The following is a 13,178-nucleotide window of genomic DNA, read 5'->3' as shown; positions in this document are numbered from 1 at the left end:
TTTATCGAATATTAAACTGTGGATATAGATATTGTATGAATAATATGGTACTTTTAGATAGTACCAATATTTAATTCGTATATTATACTCTCGGTTCATTTAATTATGTTAAAATATGTACTTAAATATCAATATTGATATGATAATATTTTGTAAAATTTCAATATTAATATCAAAATAACGTATTATAATTTGAAGTTTATTTATAATATCATTTATCATTTAAGAATGAAATTAATTTATTTTTAATAAGAAATATTATGATAAAAATTAATTATTGAATAACTAGAATTATCGAGAGTTGCTTTCGGTTTTTTCTAATTTCTCTTTTAATTTATTATAATTAAATCTTAAATCTTAAAATTGTAGAAAGGAAAAACTCATGTGTTCAATTCTAATAATAACAAAAAGGATCACAACAGTGGCAACGAAAGTAGTGAATCGACTCAAGCTAAGGATTATGGTATTGTTAAACTCGATCATGCAATTAACGATGTCACAACAATATGATCGATGTGTCTAGCATTAACTTAGCAGGTTTTCCACTCTCGATGGCTCTACCCAGAAACTCATAGCAATTCTATATCTCTATACACATTGATGCAAATTTACTAAGGATGTTACGACAATCAATCAGCAAGATCTCTCTACACTGAAACGTTGCTCTCAACCATTGTGTCGCGACAGTGACACTCACCTCTCGATGCAATGCTCACACAATGCCACTCACCTCTCGATGCAGTGGACTGGGCAAATATATATTTATATACTAAATGCCTTAATAAAACCAAGCAAACACCAATCGAATTAATGGACAAAATTAATTAACATGAAACTCAAAATATATTTAAAAATAATAGCATCCAAGGTTTAACAAAATTAAAGAGTATTTCAACTAAACAAAAATAAAACCCCCTCTCGGAATTATTTTATCGTTGATGCTCTTGCCGATCACCAGCCACCATCTCTCGATGCTGACTTTGCCTTCACATTCAATTGTTTTTTCCCCAAAATTGCATAAGCGACCATGACTAATGGTGAAGAAAAGAAAAGAATAAAATAAAATCCTACAAAAATCTCTTTTTTAATTGGTGGTTATCACCTCCTTTATATAATAATTAAAAAACATCAAAAAGTAGAATTTCAGCTTCTATTAAACTAAGAGGCTATTTGTTTGGCTCTGAATGGAACCATTTAGCGCTGAATGCTGAACCGTTCAACATTCAACGTGTTTGTTTCTAACCTCTGAATGAAGACTGTGCTGAATGATTCAACAAAACAGTGCTGAATGATTCAGCATCAAAGTACATTATGAATGATTCAGAGACATTATCAAACAACATGTCACATTCAGAGCTAATTCATACAGAGCCTCTAAATCATTCAGGCCATTGAATCATTCAGCGCTTAATAATTTTGAAGTAAACAAACAACCCCTAAGACTCATTTTTCATTAAGATTTCTTTTTACTTTTCAGTCATTTCCATAATGGGATTCTGTCCAGCTGACAACAACTTTCTGCCCGCTCGTTGATTTCAACATCAACGACCCAACAATCCTGTCTCATATCAACATACAATAACAACTGCAGCATCAGACCACACCACAACATCAGGGTAACAATATCACAACAAAATAGCATAATTAATCCAAAAATTACCAACTCACTCCCAGCAATGCATGTAATGCAAAAATTAACTAAAAACACTCTAAATATGATCCTAATATACTAAAGTGAAAACACAAACCAAAGTAAAAAGGCCTTAGATAATAACTCTTTTCGAGAGTTATCAGTCGCTACCTTCTGTATCATTCTATTGATTCTCAACTTCTCTCGACATCAAAGCCGCAAACCGGGTTCCTCTATTATGATTCTCCTTACTCGAAATTACACAATCTGATTTGTCGGGCTTTTTATTCACGGTAGTCTTCTTTTTTTTTTTGGGACCACTTGCATCCAAGGGCCAAAGGGATCCTTGGGAGTGATCGCTTCAACTTTTTTCTCCTCCTACTCAATAGGGTTTACGTTTTGACAAGCAGTCATCGTGTAACCATACATTCCACACGCATAACAGATGGTAGGTAAACTACTCGACCCCCTGGTACCTACCATCAATCATCAATCTCGGGATTAAAGGCTTATCCAAATTCACTACAATCGTCAGTCTGGCAAACCGACCACGCCGTCCTTTGGTAGTATTGTAATCGATCCTTACAGCTGCACCCAATACCCCTGCAATTGTCCGAAATAAGCTCTTTGTATAATACCGGTAAGGCAAATCAGGGAGACGATCCCACACTAGACTTGACTTCGGATGATCATCCAAGGTTGAGAAATTCCTGGACCAAGGTTGTGTTAGATTTGGCTTGAAATTAAGTTGGCAAGTTGGAAATTTCATCTTGGTTGGTGGCCAAACTTTGAATATGGGAATTTCATATTTGGTGGCTAACTTGTACACATTGGAAAATTATTTGGTAGGTGGCCAACTTATTTTTCATGTTTGATCCCTAAAATATTAGGTTATTTATAAGTTTAATCCTTAAAACTCAACTATAAATAGGCCTAAGTATTTCATTAGAAATCATCACAAAACAAGTTCTTTCTTCCATTTGTTTTCTTCATTCTCTCACTTTGGGAATTCTAAAGAATTCCATTTGTTGTAATATTTTGTTGATAGTGAAGTTATCATCCGGTGTGGTGCCCGAGGAGTAAACGATATTCTCGTTGAACCTCGTAAATTTGGTGTGTTCTCTCCTTTATTGTTTTTATTCGGGTTTTCCATTGTGTTTCAATATTCAATAGTTTGACAGGTTTATCCGCTGTGCAACCTTTGGTGGTTTTGATCTTGATATTTTAGGTCAATTTTGAAACTACGTTTGTGTGGGAAATAACCTGATTTCCCCAACAATTGGCATCAGAGCTTCGGTTGAGATTATCCTGGTGGTTCTGTTGCTGAAAAGATACAATTTGTGCTATTGAATATTGTTCGTTGGAATTAAAATGCCAAAATACGGTTCAGTTGAGACATCAAGCTCTTCATTCGGACCTATGAGGAGGATGATGTCAAATGCAAATTTCTCGGTGGAGTTGTTCGATGGATCCAGTCATTTTGGCATGTGGCAAGGTGGAGGTGTTAGACGATTTATTCCAAAAAGGTCTAGACATCACCATTGAGGAAGAAAAGTCTGAATATATGGAGGAGAAAGAATGGGGAACAATCAATCGTTTGGCGTGCAGCACGATTCGATCTTGTCTTTCCAGGGAGCATAAGTATGACTACAAGAACGAGACTTCTGCAAGTAAGATGTGGAAAGATTTGGAGGAAAAATTCCTAAAGAAAATATCTCAGAATCGTCTCTACATGAAGAAAATATTGTTCAGATTTGATTATCAACTAGGCACCAGTATGAATGAACACATCATTACGTTCATTGAGCTAGTGGCAGACTTATTGGGCATGGATGAAACCTTCAAAGATGAAGATTTGGCCTTGATGTTGTTGTCATCTCTTCTAGATGAATTTGAGCACCTTGAGACAACGTTACTTCATGGTAAGGATAATGTTACCCTTAAAGATGTAACTGCTACTTTGTATAGTTATGAGCGGAGGTCATGGTGGCAAGAGGTCGCTCAAAAAGTCAAAAGTCAAAGTGGAGAGAGAGATCAAAGTCGAAGTCCAGACTAGGAAAAGATGAATGTGCCTTTTGTCATGAGAAAGGCCATTGGAAGAAAGATTGTCCGAAGCTGAAGAAGAAATGAAAAGCTACTCCAGATGTATGTGTTACAGAGCATGATGCAAATGACTCTGATATATCATTGGTTGCTTCATCAACAACATTCCATTCAGATGAATGGATATTAGATTCGGGTTACACCTATCATATATCCCATAATCGGGAGTGGTTCTCCGATTTAGTATAACTAAATGCATGAGTTGTTTATATGGGCAATGACAATGCCTGTAAAACTGTTGGGATAGGTTTAATTCGATTGAAGAATCAAGATGGATCAACCAGAGTTCTGACGGATGTCCGATACGTGCCCAGTTTGAAGAAAAATCTCATCTCGTTTGGAGCCTTGGAATCCAAAGGCTCAGTAGTCACTATGAGAGATAGAGTTTTAAAAGTCACATATGGCGTACTTGTTATGATGAAGGGCATCAAAAAAAATAATTTGTATTACTACCAAGGTAGTACAATTATCGGAGCAGTTGCAGCAGCTTTCGGAGGTGATGATTTGGACGCAACCCAGTTGTGGCATATGCGGTTGGGACATGCTAGAGAGAAATCCTTGCAAATTTTGGCAAAGAAATAATTGTTGAAAGGTTCAAAGGCTTGCAAATTAAACTTTTGCGAGCATTGTGTGCTGGGAAAGCAAAAGAGAGTGAAGTTTGGCACCACTATACATAATACAAAAGGTATTGTGGATTATATTCACTCAGATATATGGGGTCCTTCAAAGACATCATCTTTGGGAGGAAACCATTATTTTGTAACTTTTATAGGTAACTTTTCAAGAAGAGTTTGGGTGTATCCGATGAAGTCTAAAGATGAAGTGCTTCGAATTTTCCTGAAATGGAAAAATATGATCGAGAACCAGACTGGTAGAAAGATCAAACGTCTTACGACGGACAATGAGGGGGAATATAAAAGTGACCCAATTCTTTGACGTTTTCCATGAGTATGGTATTGTTTGACACTTCACTGTTAGAAATACACCACAAAAGAATGGGGTGACAGAGCATATGAATCGAACACTATTAGAAAAAGTTCGATGTATGTTGTCTAATGCTGGGTTAGGCAAGACATTTTGGGCTAAGGCTGTGACATATGCTGGCCATCTCATCAATCGTCTGCCGTCATCAGCGATAAGAGGAAAAACACAATTAGAGGTATGGTCTGGAAAACCTGCTACTGATTATGATTCCTTACATGTATTTGGATCCACTGCTTATTATCATGTGAAGGAATCCAAGCTTGATCCGAGAGCAAAGAAGGCTTTCTTTATGGGAATCACCCATGGAGTGAAGGGATTCTGCCTTTGGTGTTTAGACACCAAGAAAATAATTTGTAGCAGAGATGTTTGTTATTTCTAGAGGTCGTGAGTTCGAGCACCAACGATTGCAGTAAAGTGATTGAGCATTTATTGTCAAATGATTTAGAGTATTTAGAACATATACTACTTTTAATCCACTTTAGTTTAATAAAAAATATTTTATAATTTTTATTAAAATTTTAAATATAGATAAGTAAAATTATTTTTTAATGTTAAAATTGTTGCATTATATATTGTTATAAACCTAGATTTTATGTTATATAAACCACATACTAAATATAAAATTATTTTATATTTTATAAAATTAACAAAATTAGTTGAGTTTGACTTTAACTTTGAATGTTAGAGTTCAAATTTGGCTAGGGATGTGCAAGCGATCCAAACTCGACAAGTTTCGATCCGATCTGAATTTAAAAAAAATTAGATTCAGGTCAGGTAGGGTTTTTTGGAGATTATGTTCAGGGCGAATTCGGGTTTAAGATGAAAATTATACTATCCGACCTGAAATAATAATTTTATATTATATTTAGGGATAATTGCAATAAGACCCCTCTATATATTATTTTTTCAATTAAATCTCTATTTTTATTGAATAAAAGTACTATTTTTATAAATATATTATTCTGGATTGGGTCAGGTCGATTCAAGTATTGTCTAAAAAAAGATGGGTCAAGTTCGAGTCGGATAAAGGATGTATAATTTTTGTGTCAGATAGAGGGCGTATAATTTTCTGGTCGAATCAAGATGACGGAAAACCTGACTCATACTCATCTTTTAATTTGACCCATATTTGAAAGGGTAAATTATCATTCAAGTCACTTTTGTTCAATTTTATCATTGAAATTTTAAAAAATTATTTCAATCACTTACGTTATCATTTGTTAAAATTTTGATCATGGAATCGTTAACTCTCATTACTTTAGTGATGCAGGAAATTATTTTAATTTAATCCCTAAAATTTAGAGAAAATATCAATCTAATCTTTAAATTATATTCCATTCATTTTTACCTCCTTAAAGAAAGCCCTAAAAACCTCTCTCAATGTTAGAATTTAACCAAAAAATTTATTATTGTCGACGGTTATTGAACCCATTTGTAAACTCTAGGATTTGAACTGCTGATCATACTTAAAGGAATCTAGTGTCTCATCCGACTAAATCAACTGGTTATTAGTATAATTCACCCCCTTTTGATATATTGAATGTGAATATATTATTTGTTTCAAAAAAATACTCTAAATTCTACAAATCTATCATAAAACTCTCCAACTTCCTCTTTTTGATTCCCTAAATTTACCATCGGATCATATCAATTTTAATCCATGTTGCTCCACTTTTCAATATACTTTGGTGCACCGTTGGGATTGGAAACTGGATTTCTAGGCAAATATTTGAATGTGTAGGACATAGATGTTGGTAAAGATGATAATTTTTTATTAAGCTAACATGATTATAAAGTAGTATATGTTCTAAATACTCTCAACTATTTGACAATGAACATTCAATCACCCTGCTACAGCTGTTGGAGCTCGAACCTGTGACCTCTAGGAACAACAACGATTCCTTTAACTACTAAAGTGAATTGACTCGTGGCAGTAAAGATGATAATTAAATATAAATATTTTATTTCATATACATAACAAATTTTGAGTGAATATAGATGTTAATATTCAAATGTTTATTATCTAAGTTCACGTTATATTTACAAATAATATATTTGATATATGAGAATTGCATGTCCATCTCAGTTGGTAGAGCGCAAGGTTCTTAGCCTTGTAGTCATGGGATCGAGTCCCACGGTAGGCAATTCATAATTGCTGAAGGTCTTCCACGGAAGTTTCTCTCATCCTAGCGTTGGGGGCAGCCTACTACCCTACCTCCCCCTTACACCATTACATATAGGAATAGGGTCGGCTAATTTTTATATTTGATATCTGAATCCACATTTAAAATTCATTTTATATCATAATTACTATGTTTCTATAAAGTGACTATGTAAGTCCCCCAACCCGTATCGATCCAGATACGAGTCAGAGGTTTCATATTGACTTTTCAAATCGTTTACTTTTAAAAGATAACTGAAAATTTAAATTCACATTAAAATAAAAATGAATAGTTTATATTAAATACAATCATATGGTTTTACAAAACCGATCAGAGCATTTCATACTCAAATCTTTAATTACATGCCAACTACTTTCATTATAACAAAATACAGACTATTCAATTCTTTTATGATTTGATCTTCGGAAAGGAAATGTTATCCAGACTCGCTTAGTTTTGCTCTTCCTACCTCATTGAACCTACGTGTGAAACACTCACACGCTAAATCATTGACTTAGTGAGACATATAAAGCGTATAATAAAAACCTTAAATACTTAACAAAATCTGAGCATTTCATATAATAATATAATACAAAAACCATAGAACATTTCATATAACAAATTGCATACATGCACATATACCATCATTATCATCATTAACATCATTATTGTTATCAATATTATTATCATTAATCCCTTTAATAATATAATCTTGTACTTGACATTAATAAACATCATATAATACATTTCACAAAGCAAAACACATAACATCACATACAGTTTATTTATGTTATCTCTTTTAATAGCCAATGGTACACTTCTGAGAACTTAAGGTATGTAAGTGCATTGAGGTTGTGCACAAATGTTGTCACCACAACTCATAATTTGCTTCAAAGTGCTATATAGAATGTCCCGAAGGACCACATAAATGTCTCGAAGGACCGCGTAGAAATGTCCCAAAGGACCGCGTAAAACCCTCGACTCTTGGCATGCCAATTATACCCTTAGCTCTCATAACACATACTTATGGGCATTACTGTTTACATATTTCACATTTTCAGTTATTCACATAGTTCTGTATCACATAGATTATATCACATGTTCACATAGTCACATAGATCATCACATAGACATGTACTCACATAGCTCATAGTCACATAATTAATATCATTTCTCATGTAATCACATAAGTCAATGTTATTGAGCTTATCTCACTTTTTCATTTACTCACATAGGTCATTTATATCAGTTTACATAGGTTACCATGCAGACATGTATTCACATAGCTCATGTATATAATGCACTTACCATATAGGCATATGCATGTACTCATGTTCACAAAGAAATCATATCAATAATACACTTGCATTCAAGAAATCATGAAATCAAACATTTGAAATAGACTCATCGCAAGTCTTCTTTCCATATGATCATATTTCATACTAGCATGCACTCACCTTAGCTTCGCGTAGTCCAAGCTAAGCACTTAGCACCTTAGATCGATCTTACAACTTTGAATCGTTCGAATCTTGCTTTCGATCAATATCTACACCAATATACGATCTAAATAAATATCAGAATTCATAATACTATAAATCAATCACCAATAACTTAAGCTAAACGAAACACTTAATTCACTATTTCACTTTGAATAGTATCGGTACCCAAGGTACAGTACCGATAATTCTACATTATGGTATTGATACTATACTTCAGTATCGATACCCAATTTCGATTATGGAATTTCATCTTCAAAATGGTACTGATACTTGCTCACTGGTGTCGATACCCCTTGGTATCGATACTACTCATTCGACATCGATACTGAATAAAGGATTTCATACAATTTACCTTATGGTATCGATATTGTTCTTCCAATATCGATACTCAAACTCAATATCACCTATTTTTACTTTGAAGTATCAGTATTGTTCATCTAGTACCGATACCCCTTACATAGAACTTACTTATTTTACCCTAAAATTTTCCAAAACTTACTTATCTTCCACTCTTTTTACTCCTTTCAAATCATTAAACTCAAATATACTTATTAAAACTAACTTATATCATTTAAGTATTCCTTAACATCTAAAATCCCACTTCAATACTTGAATCTAAAAATTACACCATATTTTCAAACATGTTCTTAATCCTTTCTAACCTAAAAACCCTCTTATTCTTAATGATGACAAGTCAGATATGGCTTAAAAATCCATTTACAACTTATTCCTCAAAAATTCACTTTAAACCCCCCTTATATTAAATCTATCGTAATTTGTAAATTCTTTAGTTTCTACTTCTCTTTTAGGTTCCATAAGCTTTCCTTACACTCCAAGAATCAAAACCAACTTAAAATGAAAGAAATAAACAATAGGAAACATACTCACCGTATGTAAGAACTCACGGTGGAGAGGAGGAAGAAAGAAGAAGAAGAAGAAGATAGAGAATTCTAAACTTAAAAATTCCACGTGTTTATAATACCCTCCTCATAAATTTTTAATTCTTTAAAATGTCAAAAAGACTAAAATGACCATTTCCTCTAATAATCTTTACTAAACAATCCTATAAAAATATTCCAAACCAATCCCTGAACTTTCCAACTTATCTGAATTTACCACAAAATTTTATAATCTTGTACTTTGGTCACTAGCCCGGTTTTGAGATGTTAAAGACTAAGATTTCTTGAATTTATTTTTGTGTAATTATTTTTTTTAAATTTCTTTTAAAATATATCTTTAAAGGGTATATATACACACTAAATCATAAAATATTAGAATACATTTACTTTTCCATATGGGTGAGAATACATTTACTTTTCCATATGGGTGATATTTTATTCCATTTTAAGAAAAGGATACCTTTAAAGGGTATTGCCATATAGCATATATAATATAAAGCCAATTTCTCGAATTCGATACTATCAAACTTTCAATAGATACAATGGCAAATATTAAGTTTCTCTCCATTTATCTCCTTCTCTTCTTCATTGTATGTGCTGCAAACTCCCATCTTTATGAATGTAAGTATATTTTCAACTTTAAAAGACTAATTCTATTATATTAATATAAAGTTATATGGTTCTTATAGAATTTTATAGTTTTTTATATAATTAATATTTATATATAATAGAATTGCATTATTCTAATATATTATGTTTATTGATGGTCGACCGGTAAAGTAATAACCAAAAGCAATTTAATTGATCGACGATGCAGACGGATTGTTTGATCAGTCACAATTTATCTCTTTTAACGAGGATGAAAGATTATGTTTTGACGATGAATATAAGACATAGATTTTTTAATAAAAAAAAAGAATTAGACAAAAAAAGAATGATCTTCCTTTTTGTGGACGAGAAATGCAATATGTCGTTAAATTCGATAATTAAATTAAGTTACTTAATTGAATGACTCTCCCCCTAATTTATCTCTATATTAAAATTTCTATTTTAGTTATGTAATATTTGTTATTATTTGTAATTTTGTAGGCAAAAATGGAGGAGATGGAAACGAAACGGGAGGTGTTGATATAACATTACCAAAATGTCATAGGTGTCCTGGCCCGCGTGGTTCGTATGATTGTTATTGTTGTAGCACAGAACCTTTATTGGGTTGTTTTTCTAAAGATTCTGATTGTGAAAGTGTTTGTCCTGCGTAGAATTTTATGTATTTTATTTCTATAAACTCTTGGAATTAGAATAAAATTAAATAAGAAGTTTTCTTGAACTCTGAGGGCAAGACGTGGAATTTGAATTCTTTTATATTTTAGATTTTTAATGTATTTTTTAGAGTAAAGTATATAAATAATCTCCGAGTATAGGGTGCATCTTTGTTTAGTCCCCGACAGCTAAAAGTTATAAAATGGTCCCCGACTATAGGGTGTTGTTTTGTTAAGTCCCTCGACTTTTAAAAGTTACAAAATGGTCATTCAACTATTCATATATTCCAAACTTGTTCATTTCCATTAAAAAAGTAGTGGTCGTCTAAACTATACATTAACTTCTTAATTTAGATATGATATTACGTATTCAGTTAATTAAAGATTCACATATTATAAATTCTAATGATAAAAAATTTAAATATCTTATTTACTACACATATATGATTCCATAGCTTATGACGGACACTTCTCATCAGACTAGCATAGACAAAGGAGATAAGGAAACTGTTGGCGTTCCCTGAATCCACGCAAATTCCATGAAGAAACTGATTCGATGCCACCACGAAATCAATAAAAACAGTATCTTTCCACATCACCCAAATACCACCCGAGAAACCATTCGCTTCAACTTGGAAAGAGCGGTCAAAACTCGACTTTCTAATAAACCCCTCCGCTTTGGCTCCACTAACACGAGGCTCAAAGATAGCAAAGATATCAGGCCACTAAGTCTAGATTAACAGCTTAAAATAACAGTGAAAAGTAAGGCCGAGAGTGCTTTGCGAATTCCAAAAGATCATTTTAACCATTAATAATAAAAAAATAGTTAAAACAAACAAATAGGACTCATGCTTGTTGAGGGTCTTGCTTGCGCCTCCCCCTCAAAGGTCATATTTTCCCGCCATTGCACCGTTTGTCCACTACTGTCACCCAAGACATTAGGATCGACGCCCCCGATTCTCAAATTGGCTTCAGCTCGCTTAAGGTCCCTTGTTAACGATTCGACCCAATCTGCAAGAATGGTTTGGGCGGACCGCGCTCCTCTTTTTTCCTTGACCTCGTTCCTTTCTTTGAAACGCCCTTAGAATTAGCCAAGTTTCGTAACACCGGCTTTGATGAAGAAACATGGCCACTCCTTATACCAAATCTACTATGCCGCCCATGTAACACCTCTCTTCGACCCTCATCAACAAGTTGGATTGCTGTACGCTTCCCAGTACTGAGCTCAAATTGAACCTGCATCATATTTTCTTTAGATCCAATTACAATAACCTCATTGCTCCTTTCATGTTGCTTCCCTTTCTTTTCCCCACATCACTTCTTACTTGCTCAAATCTGCATGCAGTAGCTGGCCAAACTCACTGCTCGAAGGGTCTGTATGTAGCCGAGGCATGGATATCGCCCCTGATCTTCATCCGCAACTTTCTTACCCTTAGTTTTGTCGCTGATGCTTCAAATAATGTAACAGAATCAGTGCAAGCATATCAAGTAATAAAGTCGATGCAAATTAATGCATTGAGTATAGTATCCACATAGACTAGTATTGCTTAAAGAATTGCAATAGCATTTAGTAAGTAAAATAACATAATTGTATAGGAGATGCTGTAAACAAAGTGTTGAACTATATTTTGATATAACAATCTATGGCAAAATATTTTTGGACTTAAATTGAATTTATTCAAAGCTTTCAAAGTTTTTCAAAAATAATTCAAAGTTCTTAAAGTAGATTTGAGCACAAAATGATTTTCACGTACAAGAATATCTCATGAACAATATCGATATTGTTCATATGGTACCAATACCAAAGGTAAAGGAAGTATCGATACTCACTAGGTAGTATCGATACTACCAACAATACTCAAATTCCAGAATGCAAAAATGGTACAGATACCCAAAGGAGTACCGATACTACTTTGTATAGTAGTATCGATACCATAGGTATAGTATCGATACCATCAGGCCCCAATGGCTAGTAACAGCTAGTTGATTTAAAAATAACAAAGGTAGTAACGATACTCTATTTAGGAGTACTGATACCCTCTGTACTGGGCAGTTTTATTTTGTAGAGATTTCATCCTCAAACGGCTATAAATCATCTGCTAGAAACAGCCACAACTTCATTCCAACATGTAAATACAAGTTCAAGACACTTGAAGAAGGGTTATGTAACATCCCAAAGATCGGGCTAGTGACCAGAGTGTAAGATGTTAAAACTTCATGTCTAATTTTGAAAAATTGAAAAGTCCAGGGATTTAATTAGAATATTTGTGTAGGATTAAATAGCAAAGAAGAATGATGGAAGGGAATAATGGTCATTTGATAAGAAAATATTTTTTAATTTATCCCTTGAATATTATATATCCACGTATAAGGGAAAATAATGGGTAAAAAAATCCAGAAGTCTCTTCATCTTTCTTCATCCTCCCACCGTGAGCTCCATAGATAGGTAAGTATTCTTCCAATTGATTATTTATTGTAATTTATGAGTGGTTTTGACTCTGGGAGTATTAGGAAAGCTTATGAAGGTTTAAAGGAGTTTTGGTCAAATTTCGAGTTGGAATGAGTAAGTTCTGGGCAAGAGGTATCTATACTGGATGAACAGTACCAATACTTCAAGGCAAAATAGGTGATATCTTAGTATG

The sequence above is a fragment of the Hibiscus syriacus genome, unplaced genomic scaffold, assembly GCF_006381635.1.
Source record: "Hibiscus syriacus cultivar Baekdansim isolate YM2019G1 unplaced genomic scaffold, ASM638163v2 tig00112864_pilon, whole genome shotgun sequence".
Taxonomy (NCBI): domain Eukaryota; kingdom Viridiplantae; phylum Streptophyta; class Magnoliopsida; order Malvales; family Malvaceae; genus Hibiscus; species Hibiscus syriacus.
The sequence above is the reverse complement of the archived record's forward strand: the minus strand, read 5'-3'. Positions refer to the sequence as shown.